At 42.6% G+C, this 13,371-nt stretch overlaps 1 long non-coding RNA gene across 2 annotated transcripts in view; it reads left to right on the top strand.

Moving 5' to 3' along the window:
* The window catches only part of LOC136848047 (uncharacterized), a 96,635-nt gene that overhangs the window by 41,701 nt on the left and 41,563 nt on the right, over positions 1 to 13,371 (top strand). The gene's annotated exons all lie outside the window — the stretch shown is intronic.

The raw sequence follows: 13,371 nt of genomic DNA, 5'->3' as shown, positions 1-13,371 counted from the left end.
TACAGCTTTTCTCATCATCATACTTTTACTCCCTAATTCACTTCCTCTTGATTTTAACGACCGAGCCTTACGAATGTTCTCATGTTTTTAGCGTAAATATATAATCTTAATGTAAAGAAAAACTTCAGGAGTCTACCCTTAATGTCATGGCAAGAAGGAAAGGTTAAATTTTTTGTCTGAGTGTTTGCCAAATGCACTAGTCGTCCTAATAAATTGCTCTTGTTTCCAAAACTATTTTCATTTGCCCTAAAAATATTTTCTGCATTTTGAAATAAACTGAGGCAGGCATCTGTGCTATAAACTAGACAGTTTTTTCTATATTCTTTTAACTGAGTCAACCTTTGAGAAGGATCTGTCTGTGTTGACTGGTTGCTCTCTATTGTTTGAAGACAAAACCTACAATGATTATTTGACTTTTTTACCTTTTTTATGCAGTAACCAGCAATATAATGGAGGCTGCTCAGTTCTGCTTAATTCGTTAAATTATCACTTGAGAATTGGTCAAAATCAGGGTCCTCAAGTTTCATTTTCAGCATCACCACTTGTTTCAACATTGGCCTTATTCAGAAAGTCGGCTAGAAACTCGCGGTCATCTACGTTATAATTACTTGCACTTGAACATTTCAGAAATTGTGCAACTGATATCAATTTCAGAGACTGTCGAAATTCTAAGGCAGTTGGCACTGGGTTTTTCAGTCTTATGGAGCTAAACAAGTTTTCTAGGCAATCTTGGGTGAATCTGGATGTCAGTAAAAATCTGTGACCTTTGGCCAAATAGTGACTTTGTAGATTAAGAATGGAAGTGGTAGACAATATCACTCCAGTTTGAACTGGCTTCCACTGTGCATTAAGTCCAATACGTATTTCATGAAACACCCTTGTAACTTGCTCAAGATGCAGTATAGCTTGCTTATAACAGGATTCATTGACGTTACTTAGTGCCATGATTGGATGCCTACTTGACATTAAATCGAACCACTTATTTATCAGACCAATGAACCAAGCTGTTGTAAGTCTTTACTGTATCCTTCGCGTTCAACCAAGTACTGAAGTCCCCATTTGTATTATCGATACAAATTGGTGCAATGTAGGAATTACCTAAAGGTTCTTTGCAGCGCCTTTCGGCCCCCAGAAGCTACAACCCCTCTCATTCCTTTTACCCCCCTCCTTCCGTTCATATTTTTTCTTCAATCCTAACTTTCCACCCTCTGCTAACAATTGTTTCATAGGGCAACTGCGAGGTTTTCCTCCTGTTCCACCTTTATACTAACCTTTCCACTCGCAGTTTTCCTTTCAGCGCTGAATTACCTCATAGGTCCCAGTGCTTGGCCTTTGGCCAAAATTTTATATTCCATTCCATTTTCTCTCTCTCTCTCTCTCTCTCTCTCTCTCTCTCTCTCTCTCTCTCTCTCTCTCTCTCTCTCTCTCTCTCACACACACACACACACACACACACACACACACACACACACACACACACACACACACAGATAACGTATTTATAGTTTATGTAAATTGAAGCCTCGTAATTTTGAGTGTAGGTTTTCAAATACTCTGTTTTTTTTTTTCCCCCCCAAAAGTATCGTTATTATAGATTCATTGGTATTCCTCATCGCTATCACATAGGGGTGAGTGAATATTAAGAGAATATTCATCTACTGAATATTCGGCTCTGCGTCAGGGGCCAGGGCAGAACCGTATCAGGGCGGTCAGACAGAGGCAAGATGGCGTCCATCGGTTAGTGACCTTGCCTGAGTGGTTCCGAGCATGGCCAAACTCTCTCTATATACGGCTCTGTGCCAGGTAATATCCCAGACAGGAGGAATGTAGTGGCTAACAATCTTGTGTTGCTGAAGTCAGGTCATAGGGACAGAGTGGTCTTTGCACCAGGACATAGTAAACAGGCTTTTTCATCTGTAGGGAAGGTCCTCATATAGAGGGATGAATAAATTTGTTTGTATTTAGCATTTCCCAACATTTTGTGTGAGAGAGAGAGAGAGAGAGAGAGAGAGAGAGAGAGAGAGAGAGAGAGAGAGAGAGAGAGAGAGAGAGAGAGAGAGAGAGAGAGAGAGAGCGAGTGTAATTGTCGTTGTGAGTGGTTCGGTTGTTGGAGTTCGTCTACAGCGCTGTCTATCTGTCTTTCGGGAGTTTTTCGGAATTGGGGAAGTCTTGGGCAGTTGAGGTCAAACCTTGAAAGTGGACGGGGAGTTCGTCTGTTTTTTTTTTGTATTAACATTAATGGTTCTTGTGTCTCTTCTTTTTTTTCGTTCGTTGTTGGTGGAGGGTCGGTTTTAAGTTTTTTGTGGTTTTTGTGTTCTGTGATTGGTGACCGTGGACCTTTATCCATCTCCAGCAACCGAAGATGAGGGTGAGTGTTGTGTGTTGTTTTGCTTGTGGGTTTGAATTCCGCCACATTATATTTGGCGCCCAACGTGGGGCAGCTGGTGTTGCAGCTGCAATTGAGATTGGTGGCTGGTAGTGTGACTGAAAAGAAGGATGGAAGAGGAACTGGTGAGGTTGAAAGAGGAGAATACGTGGTTGAGGGGTGAGAATGAGAGATTGAGGAGTCAGTTGGAGGAGATGGGGGTAATGCTAAGGAGTGCAAAAGAAGAAATGAAAGAGGAGATGAAAGAGGGGATGAAAGAGTCTGAAGAAAGAATGGATAAGAAGTTAGAGTCTGCAGTAAGCAGGATGCAGGAAATGATGAAGGGAATGTTTAGGGAGTTCTTTGGAGAAGGGGCTGTTAGAGGCAGGTCCTCTGGAACGTGTGAAGGGGCAAGAGAGAAAGAAAAGGAGGAAGAAGTGAATGGAAGCGTGAGTGATGAAAGTGATGTGGAAATAGGAAGTAAGAAACGAGAGAATGAGAGGCAGGGTAAGGAAAAGGGGAATGAAAAGCAAGGGAAGGAACAGAGGGAAAGTAAGGATAAGTCAGGGGAAGAAGAAGGGAAAAGGAAAGGAAACTGGTAAGAAGGGTAAGTAAGTGGGAAAGGCAGGAAAGAAGGGAGAGCGTAAAGGCAGTAGTGATAGTGAGGTGGATGGAGGTGAATGGATAAAAGTGGATAAAAAGAGGGGGAAGAAGAGTGTAATGAGTAAGATGAATGTAAGTGCGGAAGTGGACTCTGTATTCGGAAGAGGGTATGAAAGGACAGAGTGAAAGTAGCGAAAGTGAGAGTGAAAGTGAGAAAGAAGTGAGAAAGGCTATGTATGTGAGGGAGGTACCCTGGTGTGAAAGGTATAATGAGTATGGAAGTAGGGATGTGCATGATTTCTTTAGGGAGTATGAAAGGTTTTGTCAGGATAATTATGGGGAGAGTAAGAGAGTGTGGGCACGAGAATTAGGAGAATATTTGACTGGGTTTTTGCTTGATATGTATAGGGTTATTATGAGTGTGGGAGATGTTGAGTATGACAAGGTGAAAGCTAGACTAGTTGAGCAAGCGAGGTGTATGAAAGCAAGTGTTAAGTATAAGAGGAAGAATGAATTTGATGAGGCAAGAATGAAAGCTGGGGAAACCTTGTCACTGTATGCTTGTAGACTGGAGATGTTGGCAAGGAAGAAGTTTGGGGATGATGGGATAGATGAATGTAAGGAGTTAGTACGGAAGTTGTTAGGGACAGTGCCAGATGGAGTTAGAGAATTTGTGAACTTGAAGTGGAAGGAGAAGAAAAGATGGACGAGTGAAAGGTTGACTTGGGGAGAAATTTTGGAAATTGTAGAAGATTATAAGCTTGACAGGGTTATAAAAGAGAGCAGAAGTGTGAGTGTAAGGGCTGGGGTAGATGAGAGATTGCCAGAGTTTGGAAGCTTTAGGGATGCAGTGTTGAGGGGCCCAATGAGAATGACCGATAGTGTAATAGATAGGAGTGTAATAGCAAGTAATGTGGAGGTGCCAGTGAGGATGAATGGTGGGTTTGTAAGGGAACAACGGGTTGGACGGGTTAGGGATAGTAGTGTACAAAGGGGAAGGTCGGTGAGTGGAAGTCGAGCGAAGTGTTTTAGATGTGGAAAGGAAGGACATACAAAGAATGCGTGTAGGTGGGCTTTAGGAGCGTGTTTCGGGTGTGGGCAGTCGGGACATTTGGTAAGAGAGTGTACGAAAGATAGGGGGGTTAAATGCTACAGGTGCGGACAGGTGGGTCATATTGCTAATGGTTGTAGGGGTACCCGAGTGAATGTAATATGTGGCAACTGTGGTAAGAATGGGCATTATGCGAGAATGTGTTCAGAACCGAGAGCGAAGTGTGTCGAATGTGGAATGGAAGGGCATGTATCAAGTGTATGTAGACGAAAGAGGGAGACTGTGACAGCGAATTCGGGAAACTGAGTGTGAAGGGGTTCAAATGGGTGGATCCTCCAGGATGCAAGCGGTGCGTGTGATGCATGTACGTGAGGGTTGTTGCATGAGGAGGCTTTGCTGGAAAGACTGATGAGTGCATGAGTGTGCAAGTGTGTTGTAAGGGAGTAAGATTGATTGCGTTAATAGATACCGGGTGTAGTATGAATGTCATATTTAAGAATGGATATGAGAAATTGAGGAATACGTGTGAAATTAGGAATTGTCAGGGGGAAGTAAGAGGGATTGGAAATTTAGGGGTAGCAGTGTTTGGAAGAGTGTGTTGAACGGTTAGAAATTGGGGGTGTAATGATGGATGAAAGTGATTTTTGTGTGATTGAGAGTACGAATGATAAATATGATATTTTGTTGGGATGTAAGTTTTTGGAAAAATGCGGGATGGTGGTCCGTCCTAGTATGAATGTAATTGAATTACATATGAATGGGGATGTGCTTGGGGATTTGTATTTGGGGAAGGATGGTAGGGTTGAGCAAAAATTGTGGAAGAGAGTGCCTGTAATTGCGACAGAGAGGGTAAAGTGCCACATGAGATTGGAGAAGTTGTGAGTGTGAAAGTGGCATGGCCGGATAGCCTCGGAATAGCCAACAATGATAATTGTGAGTATGTAGTTGAGGGTATAGATGTAAATAAATTAGTCAGGGCAAATGTGTGTGTATATGATGGGGTTTTGAACATGGGAGATCCGAGGGTATATATAACGTCATTGCCGAGTGTCAGGAAGAAGCAGGTCCGAGGAATATGTGAGGGAGATTGCGTGGGAATATTACGTACATTGGTGAATGTGGATGATGAGAGGTACGTGAAGGTACGGCAGGTGATGACAGGTGATTTGAAAGGAGTTAATGATTGGACGTATGAGGAGTTGAAAGAAAGAGTAAAGGTAGATGAAAATGTAAGTGATAACGTAAGAGAACGATTGAGGAGAATGTTGTGGGATAGGCAGGGGGCGTTGAGTCGTGGGGACGAGGATTTTGGGGGATCGAAGCTTCCAGAATTTAAAATAGTTCTGGAAGACGACACCCCCATATATCAGCGTCCCCGACATTTTTCTCCGTCTATCAATCATGAGATAGAGGAGCAGTGTGAGGAGCTTGAGAGGGTGGGAGTGATTGAAAGGAGTACGAGCGCCTGGAATAGCCCCATTGTACCGGTACGTAAGCCAGATGGAAGTTTGCGAATGTGCGTGGATTATCGGAAGGTGAATGAAGTAACTGTGAAAGAGTGATTCCCGATGAATGTGGTGTCTGATTGTGTGTACAAGATGAATGGAATGAAAGTGTTTACAAAATTAGATCTGGTAAGGGGCTATTACCAGATGCCTCTGGAGGAGGAGCAGGCATATTACGGCCTTTTCTAGTAGTTCCTGCCACTACCAGTTCCGGAGATTAAGTTTCGGACTGGCTAATGCGCCTGCTGCCTTCCAAAGGGCAATGAATGTGGTTCTGGCTGGGTTTGATCGCAAGAAGGTAACTGTTTTTATAGATGATATTTTGATTGCAGTGAGACTGTAGAAGAGAATATGGAACCGCTTGAACGAGTGTTAGAAAGGTTGGAAGAAGTAGGAATAAAAATAAAACTTGGAAAGTGTGCTTGGTTGGCTGGGAGGTGGAATTCCTAGGGCATATGGTGAGTGGAAGAGGTGTAAGGAAGAGTGATAAGTTCGTGAACAAGGTAAGGGAATTTCCACGTCCCGGACCGTGCGTGAGTTGAAAGGATTTTTAGGTTTGAGTTTGGAAGGAAGTTTATAAAAGATTGTTCGGGGATCGGAAAACCACTTACTGAATGGACGGGGAAGAGAAATTGTACAAGATTAAAATGGGATGAGCGAATGATCGAAGCGTTCGAGAGATTGAAAGAGGAGGCTGCAAGAGACGTGACGTTGGCTTTCCCGGACTATAGTGAGAATGCGAGTAAACTAGAACTGTATACGGATGCAAGTAAATATAGTATGGGAGGATGCCTGGTACAAATGCAGAAGGCGAATGGGGAAGAACAATTGAGAGTAATTGCGTATGTGAGCAAGGCGTTTGGAAGGGCAGAGTTGAAATATTTGGTGATTGAAAAGGAATTGGCTGCTATAAGGTTTTGTGTGAAAGCGTTAAAAGTATTTTTGTATGGGGTGGATTTTGTAATACGGACGGACCATCGACCGCTAGTATATATGGTTAAAAAAGAGAGTGCGAATGCTAGAATTGCGAGAACGATAGAGGATTTGAATGAGTTTAGTTTTAAGGTAGAGTATGTACAAGGTAGACAGAATGTTGTTGCAGATGCTATGTCGCGTATGTGGACTGAACGAGATGATAGGGTTAGGAGCTACTGGGACCCGGACCAAGTACCTGTAGGATTTGTAGTAAAGCAACAGTATGTAGGGGAGAATCGAGTGTGGGAATGTCTGTTTGGGGGGTTGAGTAATTTGGAAACAAATGGGTTGATTGATGGAGTACCTGCAAGCATGAATGAGTTATGTGAAAAGGTGATGAGTGAAATGCCGGAAGGAGGAGTGCGCGAGGAAGGAAGGGAATTAGATGAGGAGGAAAAGTTAGTGAAAGTGTTGTTGGTAGTGGCTGAAATATTTAAAATTACAGTACGATTGTTCTTTGGATGGAATAGGCCAGTGGAGTATAAAGGAGGGGTGAATGAAAATGGTACGAATGTAATTTTAAATGTTCATTGTGGAAAGGATAATTGTAGCTGGCTGGTTAAGAAAGGTGATAGTGAGGAAAATGAGGGAATAAGGGGTACGGTTGAGAATATCGTTGAAGATGAATGCGTTGAGGATGGTTGTGAGGAAGCTAAGAAGGTGAATGTAGCCGTGAGAGCGTGTATGCATGAAGCGAAAGGTAAATTAGTAACGAATGTAGTAGTGAATCAGAGTGAATATTGTAGTTTGGTAGATACAGGAGCACAAGTGTCGTTAGTGAGTAGTACAGTAGTTAGTGAATTGGAAAGGTGCGATTGGGATATAAAAGAAAATCAACGAGTGTAAGGATACATGGTTTGGGACAAGGGAGTGTGTTAGTATGGGAGGAGGTACAATTAAAAATTCAGTTAGAGGATTTGAAATAATACATAATTTTGTAGTCATGGATGAGAATGATATGCCAACATGTTTTTATTAGGAATTGATTTTATGAGAATGCATGATATAAGTGTGGATGTCGGGAGGGGAATTTTAGGAAAGGGCGGCAGGAAATAACGAAGGTTAAAGGAGGCGATGTGTCTAAAACTAGTTTTGTAGGTATGGTAGATATTGCAAGGAGTGAAAATGATTTGTTGAGTGAAGAGGAAATTAAGCAGATGCAAAATCAGTGCATGAGAATAAGTATGTTAAGAGAGTGTGTGTTAGAGGGTGTAAGAGTAGGAAATTGGCCGTCTGAGTTAGAATTCTATAAGCGAAGTACTAAGAGATTTGTTGTATGTAAAGGTATAGTTTATTTTTTGCATCAGGAAGGAATGTGGGATGGGGAAGTGTATGTGCCAGTGTTTTCGGAAGATGCAGCCGTGGGTATGTGTTTATTAGTGCATGATAGGTTTGGGCATCTGGGGAAAAATAAATTATGGGAATGCATGAGAGAGAGATTGTATGTGCCTGGATTGAATAAAATTTGTGCGGATGTCGCGATTACGTGTGCGGACTGTCAGAAGGGTAAGTATCAAAGTGTGCATGCGAATCCACCTGTGTTGCGATTGCAGATGAAAGAGTTATTTGAGATGGTTGTGATTGATTGTGTGTCGTTGCCTGTGACTGCTAGAGGACATGTGGGAATGGTTGTAATGGTAGATCATTTGAGTAAGTTTGCATATGCAGTAGCGATTCGGAACAAAAAGAGTGAGACTGTAGCGAGAATGGTGGGTCAAGTGATGTTGCCAATGTGTGTGTGCAAGCCGACGCGAATGTTGAGTGACAATGGGCCTGAATTTGTTGGATGGGAGTTTGAGCAAATGTTGTGTGATTGGGGCATAGAGCATGTGTACTCTACGCCGTATATGCCCACCGCGAATGGATTGGCAGAACGAACGGTGAGAACGTTGACAGAGATATTACCTATGATGAGTGAATGTGATAATGATTGGGATGTAAATGTTGGGCGAGCGTTGTGGGTATACAACGCCACCATGCATAAGGGTATTGGTATGTCTCCGTGTAAATATGTATTAAATTTTGAAAAGATAGTGAGACCGAGATTGGGTATATCTGAGAGTGATAGGGAGGTATGGAAGAAGGCACATGAGAGGTTCGAAAGTTGCAAGGTGGGCGAGAAAGTGTTGAAAGAAGTAATCGAGAAAGGGCGGTTGAGTGTAAATAAAGTGCGTGAAAAATTTGAGGGTCCGTATGAAGTGTTGGAAGTTGGTCCCAGTGGGCTTAGTTATGTTGTAGGGGAAGAATGTGTAGATGGTAGTGTGAGAGAAATACGAGCGCATCATAACCAATTGCGTAGATGGAAGGATGTACCGGAATATGTGAGAGAGAATGGGGTGTATAAATGGTTGAAATCGAATGTGGGTGAACCAAGTATGCATGAGAGCTTGTGTATGGAGGATCAGCAATTTGTTTTGATAGAGTATGGTAGAAAACGTAAGAAAGGGAAGAACGTAAGTGAAAGGAGTGATCGTAAGTTGAGTGATAGGGGTGTGAGTGCCAAAGCGAAAATGAGTGATAAAGCGTGTAATACAGATGAATGGGATGGTATGAATAGAACATATAGCACGTGCGGGTTTGATATAACTGAGTTGACTGAACGTGTAGGGGTGAGTGAACGGTTGGAGGTGAGCGAAAGTGTAAGAGTAAGAGAGCGTAGCAGTGATAGACGAGTGATTGAAAGCATGAATGAATCGTTGCAAGAATTGGAAAGGTCAATGAGCGAATGGGATGGGTTAATTGAAGAATTGGGGGAGGTATTTGGGAACGAGTTAGAGGGTATAGATGAGATTATGGATGAAATTGAGGTGGTAATAGTGAAGAAGATAGCGTGAATCTGAGAGAGAATGGAGGAGAAGATGTGAATTTGAATGTTGCTAGAAGAGAGAATGATTCTGAGAGAATGATTGCGTGCCCGAGAACGCGATCTAGAGGACCTGCTAGTGAGCATCCATGGGTGTTGCATAAGGCGATTTGAATGCAGTGTGAAAGGTGTTGGTTGGGAAATGCTAAAAGGGGGGAGAATTATAGAGGGATGAATAAATTTGTTTGTATTTAGCATTTCCCAACGTTTTGTGTGTGAGAGAGAGAGAGAGAGAGAGAGAGAGAGAGAGAGAGAGAGAGAGAGAGAGAGAGAGAGAGAGAGAGAGAGAGAGAGAGTGTAATTGTCGTTGTGAGTGGTTTGGTTGTTGGAGTTTGTTTACGGCGCTGTCTGTCTGTCTGTCGGGAGTTTTTCGGAATTGGGGAAGTCTTGGACAGTTAAGGTCAAACCTTGAAAGTGGACGGGGAGTTCGTCTGGTTTTTTTGTATTAACATTAATGGTTCATGTGTGTCTTCTTTTTTTTCGTTCGTTGTTGGTGGAGGGTCGGTTTTAAGTTTTTTGTGTTTTTTGTGTGCTGTGATTGGCGACTGTGGACCTTTATCCATCTCCAGCAACCGAAGATCAGGGTGAGTGTTGTGTGTTGTTTTGCTTGTGGGTTTGAATTCCGCCACACTCAATAGACCTGTTGACAACAAGATTCAGCAAGAAACTAGAGGTTGTCTGTTCCGTGGTTCCAGATCCCTTTGCAGTGGCAGAGGACGCCCTGCAATACCCCTGGGACAATCTGGCAGTTTATGGCTTCCCTCCATTTTGCCTAATCCGTCAAGTTCTGAAGAGGGTAATGGCTCCTCAGAATCTCAGAATGACCCTAGTTGCTCCCATGTCGCCTCACATGTAATGGTTCCCTGATATCCTAACCATATTGTCAGAAGCTCTTGAGAGAGATTCCTCCATGCACAACCTTCTATGTCAATCCCACTTCCAGAGATACCACTGCTTGGTAGAGTCCCTATCTCTTCAGAGCAGCATTGGAGATGTTTGGCTATCTCAGAAGATCTTCCTCAGCCTTGCAGGGCAAGTGGGCTGTTAACTGTGGTTGCGTCGTCAACAAGGAGTCTCTCCAGTCAGAACTTACGTTCAGCAAGTAGCAGACTTCCTTGTTTTGCTCTGCAAAGAGAAACGACTTTCTACGTCTTTCATTAAGGGCTACAGAGCTGCCTTGAGTGCAGTTCTACACATGATCAATGTTGATCTTTCTTCCTCATGGGAAATCTCAATGATTCTCAAGAGCTTTGAGCAGTCTTGTCCTTCAAAAGAACTTAAGACCACCCAGTTGGGACCTGACTCTGCTACTGGGCAGCCTCACGTGTGCTCCGTTTGAGCATTTACATTGTGTGTCAAACAGGAACCTGACTCTCAAGACAGTTTCCTGAAATGAGTTGGTGAACTCCATGGCCTCCTTTGATGTCAAACGTACGATGGGTTGGACGTCTGTTGCCTTCGAATTTGTCTTGGAATTCGTGGCTAAGTCTCAAAGCCCCTCTTCTCATGATGACAGATTTGAATCCTTTTCCATTCCGTCTCTTAATGACTTTGTTGACAACGATCTGGATGAATTGCTCCTTTGCCCTGTCAGAGCACTACGCTGCTATCTGAAAAGGACTCATCATCTCAGATCGGGATGCCGAAGACTTTCCTTAGCACTGGCTGGAACAAGAAAGAAATGTCCAAGAATACAATTTCCTTTTGGCTTCATGAAACTATCAGACAAGCTTATGGTTGGACTTCATGCCCCAGTTGTAACACAGTGCATGCAAGAGCACATGATGTTAGAGGGCTAGGCCCTTCTTTGGCATTAAAAAGAACTTGTTTGTTCAAAGGATTTTGAAGGCTGGCACTTGGCTTCGTCAGGCCACCTGCACTTCTTCCTTATATCTGCGGGACATTGCCCTGAGGTCCTTGGACGCTTTTTCCTTGGGTCTGGTGGTGGCTGCTCAGCAGGTTGTGTAATTCATCCAGTGCCCCTAGCAGAATAGTTTGTATCATACCTAAAATGATGGTATGAAAATGAGAATGAATGAGATGACTGGTCTCTTTCCTTTTCCTTTCTCTTCTTCTCTGCCTGGCAGGCAATGAGAAATCATTCCATCATCTACTGGATTGGGTTTGATACAGGTGAGATTGCAGCCTTTTTGTTTGAGTTTTGCTTTTGCTTATTCCCACATTAATATTAAAACTTTTGCAAAAGCAAGTCCCTCCTCTCTCTAGCAAGGGGAGAGAGGATTGATAGCAAACTATTGGTGGCTATGAAGGTTTGTTATCTACAGATATAGTTCTTTAACTTCCTTCTACATTGTTGCATCACATTGTATGAAGGCCCAGAAGTCTGGCTGTTAAATAATCACTTATTTATCATGTCAGAGGCTTTGGTTCCTTTCCATAGGCTTCTGTAAGTCAGGAAGAGTTCCCAGGTGTGCTGAACTTCCAGTTAGTTCCTGACTTACTTTCCTCCCTCCAAAAGTCTATCCATAAGTTAAGACTCAGGTTTGTTCTGCACTTCGACAAATGACAAATTTTTAATCAATTTGTATTTTTCGTAGCTAACTAAACTGCATCTTAACGTATAGGGCCCACCTATAGCCATACCTCAATCAAGTTACTGGGATGGAAGAAACTGAAGTGTCATCTCTTCGACTCATACATGAAGGAGGTTGGCAGTTGCCACGTAGGCCTATCAGCCTACCTCATTGCCACCAATTCCTTGTTTGTTTTCTTTTTACCGGTTTTCCAGCTGGCGGTAGAGGAATTACCCATAAGTTAAGACCGCAGGTAGGTTAGCTATGAAAAATACAAATTGATTGAAAAATTTATCATTTTGTCTTGGGTGTGTGGACTTGATTCTGTCTTGTACATCAATGCTCTTGAGATGGGTGCAGCATTTTTGGCACTGCAAACATTCTGGAATCGGTTGATGGGACACTTACGTTGTTTATGTTAACAAGCAAGTGGGTATGTCTCCTTTCTTTATTGCTGGTTGGCAAGGATAGTGCATGAGTGGGCAGTTTGCCTAAGGTTTTTGCTGATGAAAAGTCAGATGAAAGAGGAGTGGCTGGTATTCATAATAGAGCTTCCAGTCTTTGATTTTAGTTCATGTACAGTAATGCCCTCTATCCTTCTTTTAACAAAGGAGGGGGCTGGTGGTAAAGCTTCCTTATTTGAAAGTCTGTGTTATTATGGTACATTCTGAGCAGATCTTCTCATCTTATACAGGAAACTCAAGTTCTGTTTTCATACAATGAGGTTACAGACAAGCCAGGCTAACACAGGGCCATGTTATCCTCTATGTCACTTATGCCAGGATGTATAGGTGGTTACAAGAGTCATCCTTACCCTGCTCATACATGACTGGGAACCTGGCATTTCAGGATGAGAGATGTCATGCTCTGGACATACTCCCTGCCAAAGGAGTGAGTCTCCACATGCAAGATGAAGGCTTGTATTCTTGCAGGAACAAATTGTAAACTTTTAAGATAATTTGTATTTGCATAGATATACAAAGCTAGTTTGTATTTGTCCTTAATATAAAAAAAAGAAAAGAAAGAAAAGTGATGCTGCTTGATACTGGTTCATGTTTTTTGTAGAAACAAAGTCCACTCTAAAATGAGCAATGTGGAGAGAATGGTGCAAGGTTGGGTGGGCTGGACTTATCTGTTAGCTTTCCAGCCAAGGCAAGACTGTTGAGCTCTCTGGTAGTCTTGCAAAAGTGCCATAACTACCAGTACTAAAACTTACCTCAAAAGGGGATACCAATAACATCATAACACAACTGTACATCCAAGACTAAAATTGCTTATATAAAGTAGTAAAGTCAGAAAGTCAGTAATTAGGGAGACTTCCAGTGGGCATCTTTGAGGTTTTTATGGTTCCTGTGCAAATAGCAGCCAGGTTTTGGCATTTTGAAGCCTGTGGCTATTCTTGGAAAAATAGGTAGTGGAAAATTGACTACTACTATATGGGTAAAACTTGGTAATAGCAGTTCCATGTCAAAGGA

The sequence above is a fragment of the Macrobrachium rosenbergii genome, chromosome 18 (assembly GCF_040412425.1).
Source record: "Macrobrachium rosenbergii isolate ZJJX-2024 chromosome 18, ASM4041242v1, whole genome shotgun sequence".
NCBI classification, from domain to species: domain Eukaryota; kingdom Metazoa; phylum Arthropoda; class Malacostraca; order Decapoda; family Palaemonidae; genus Macrobrachium; species Macrobrachium rosenbergii.
The sequence above is the reverse complement of the archived record's forward strand: the minus strand, read 5'-3'. Positions and strand labels throughout refer to the sequence as shown.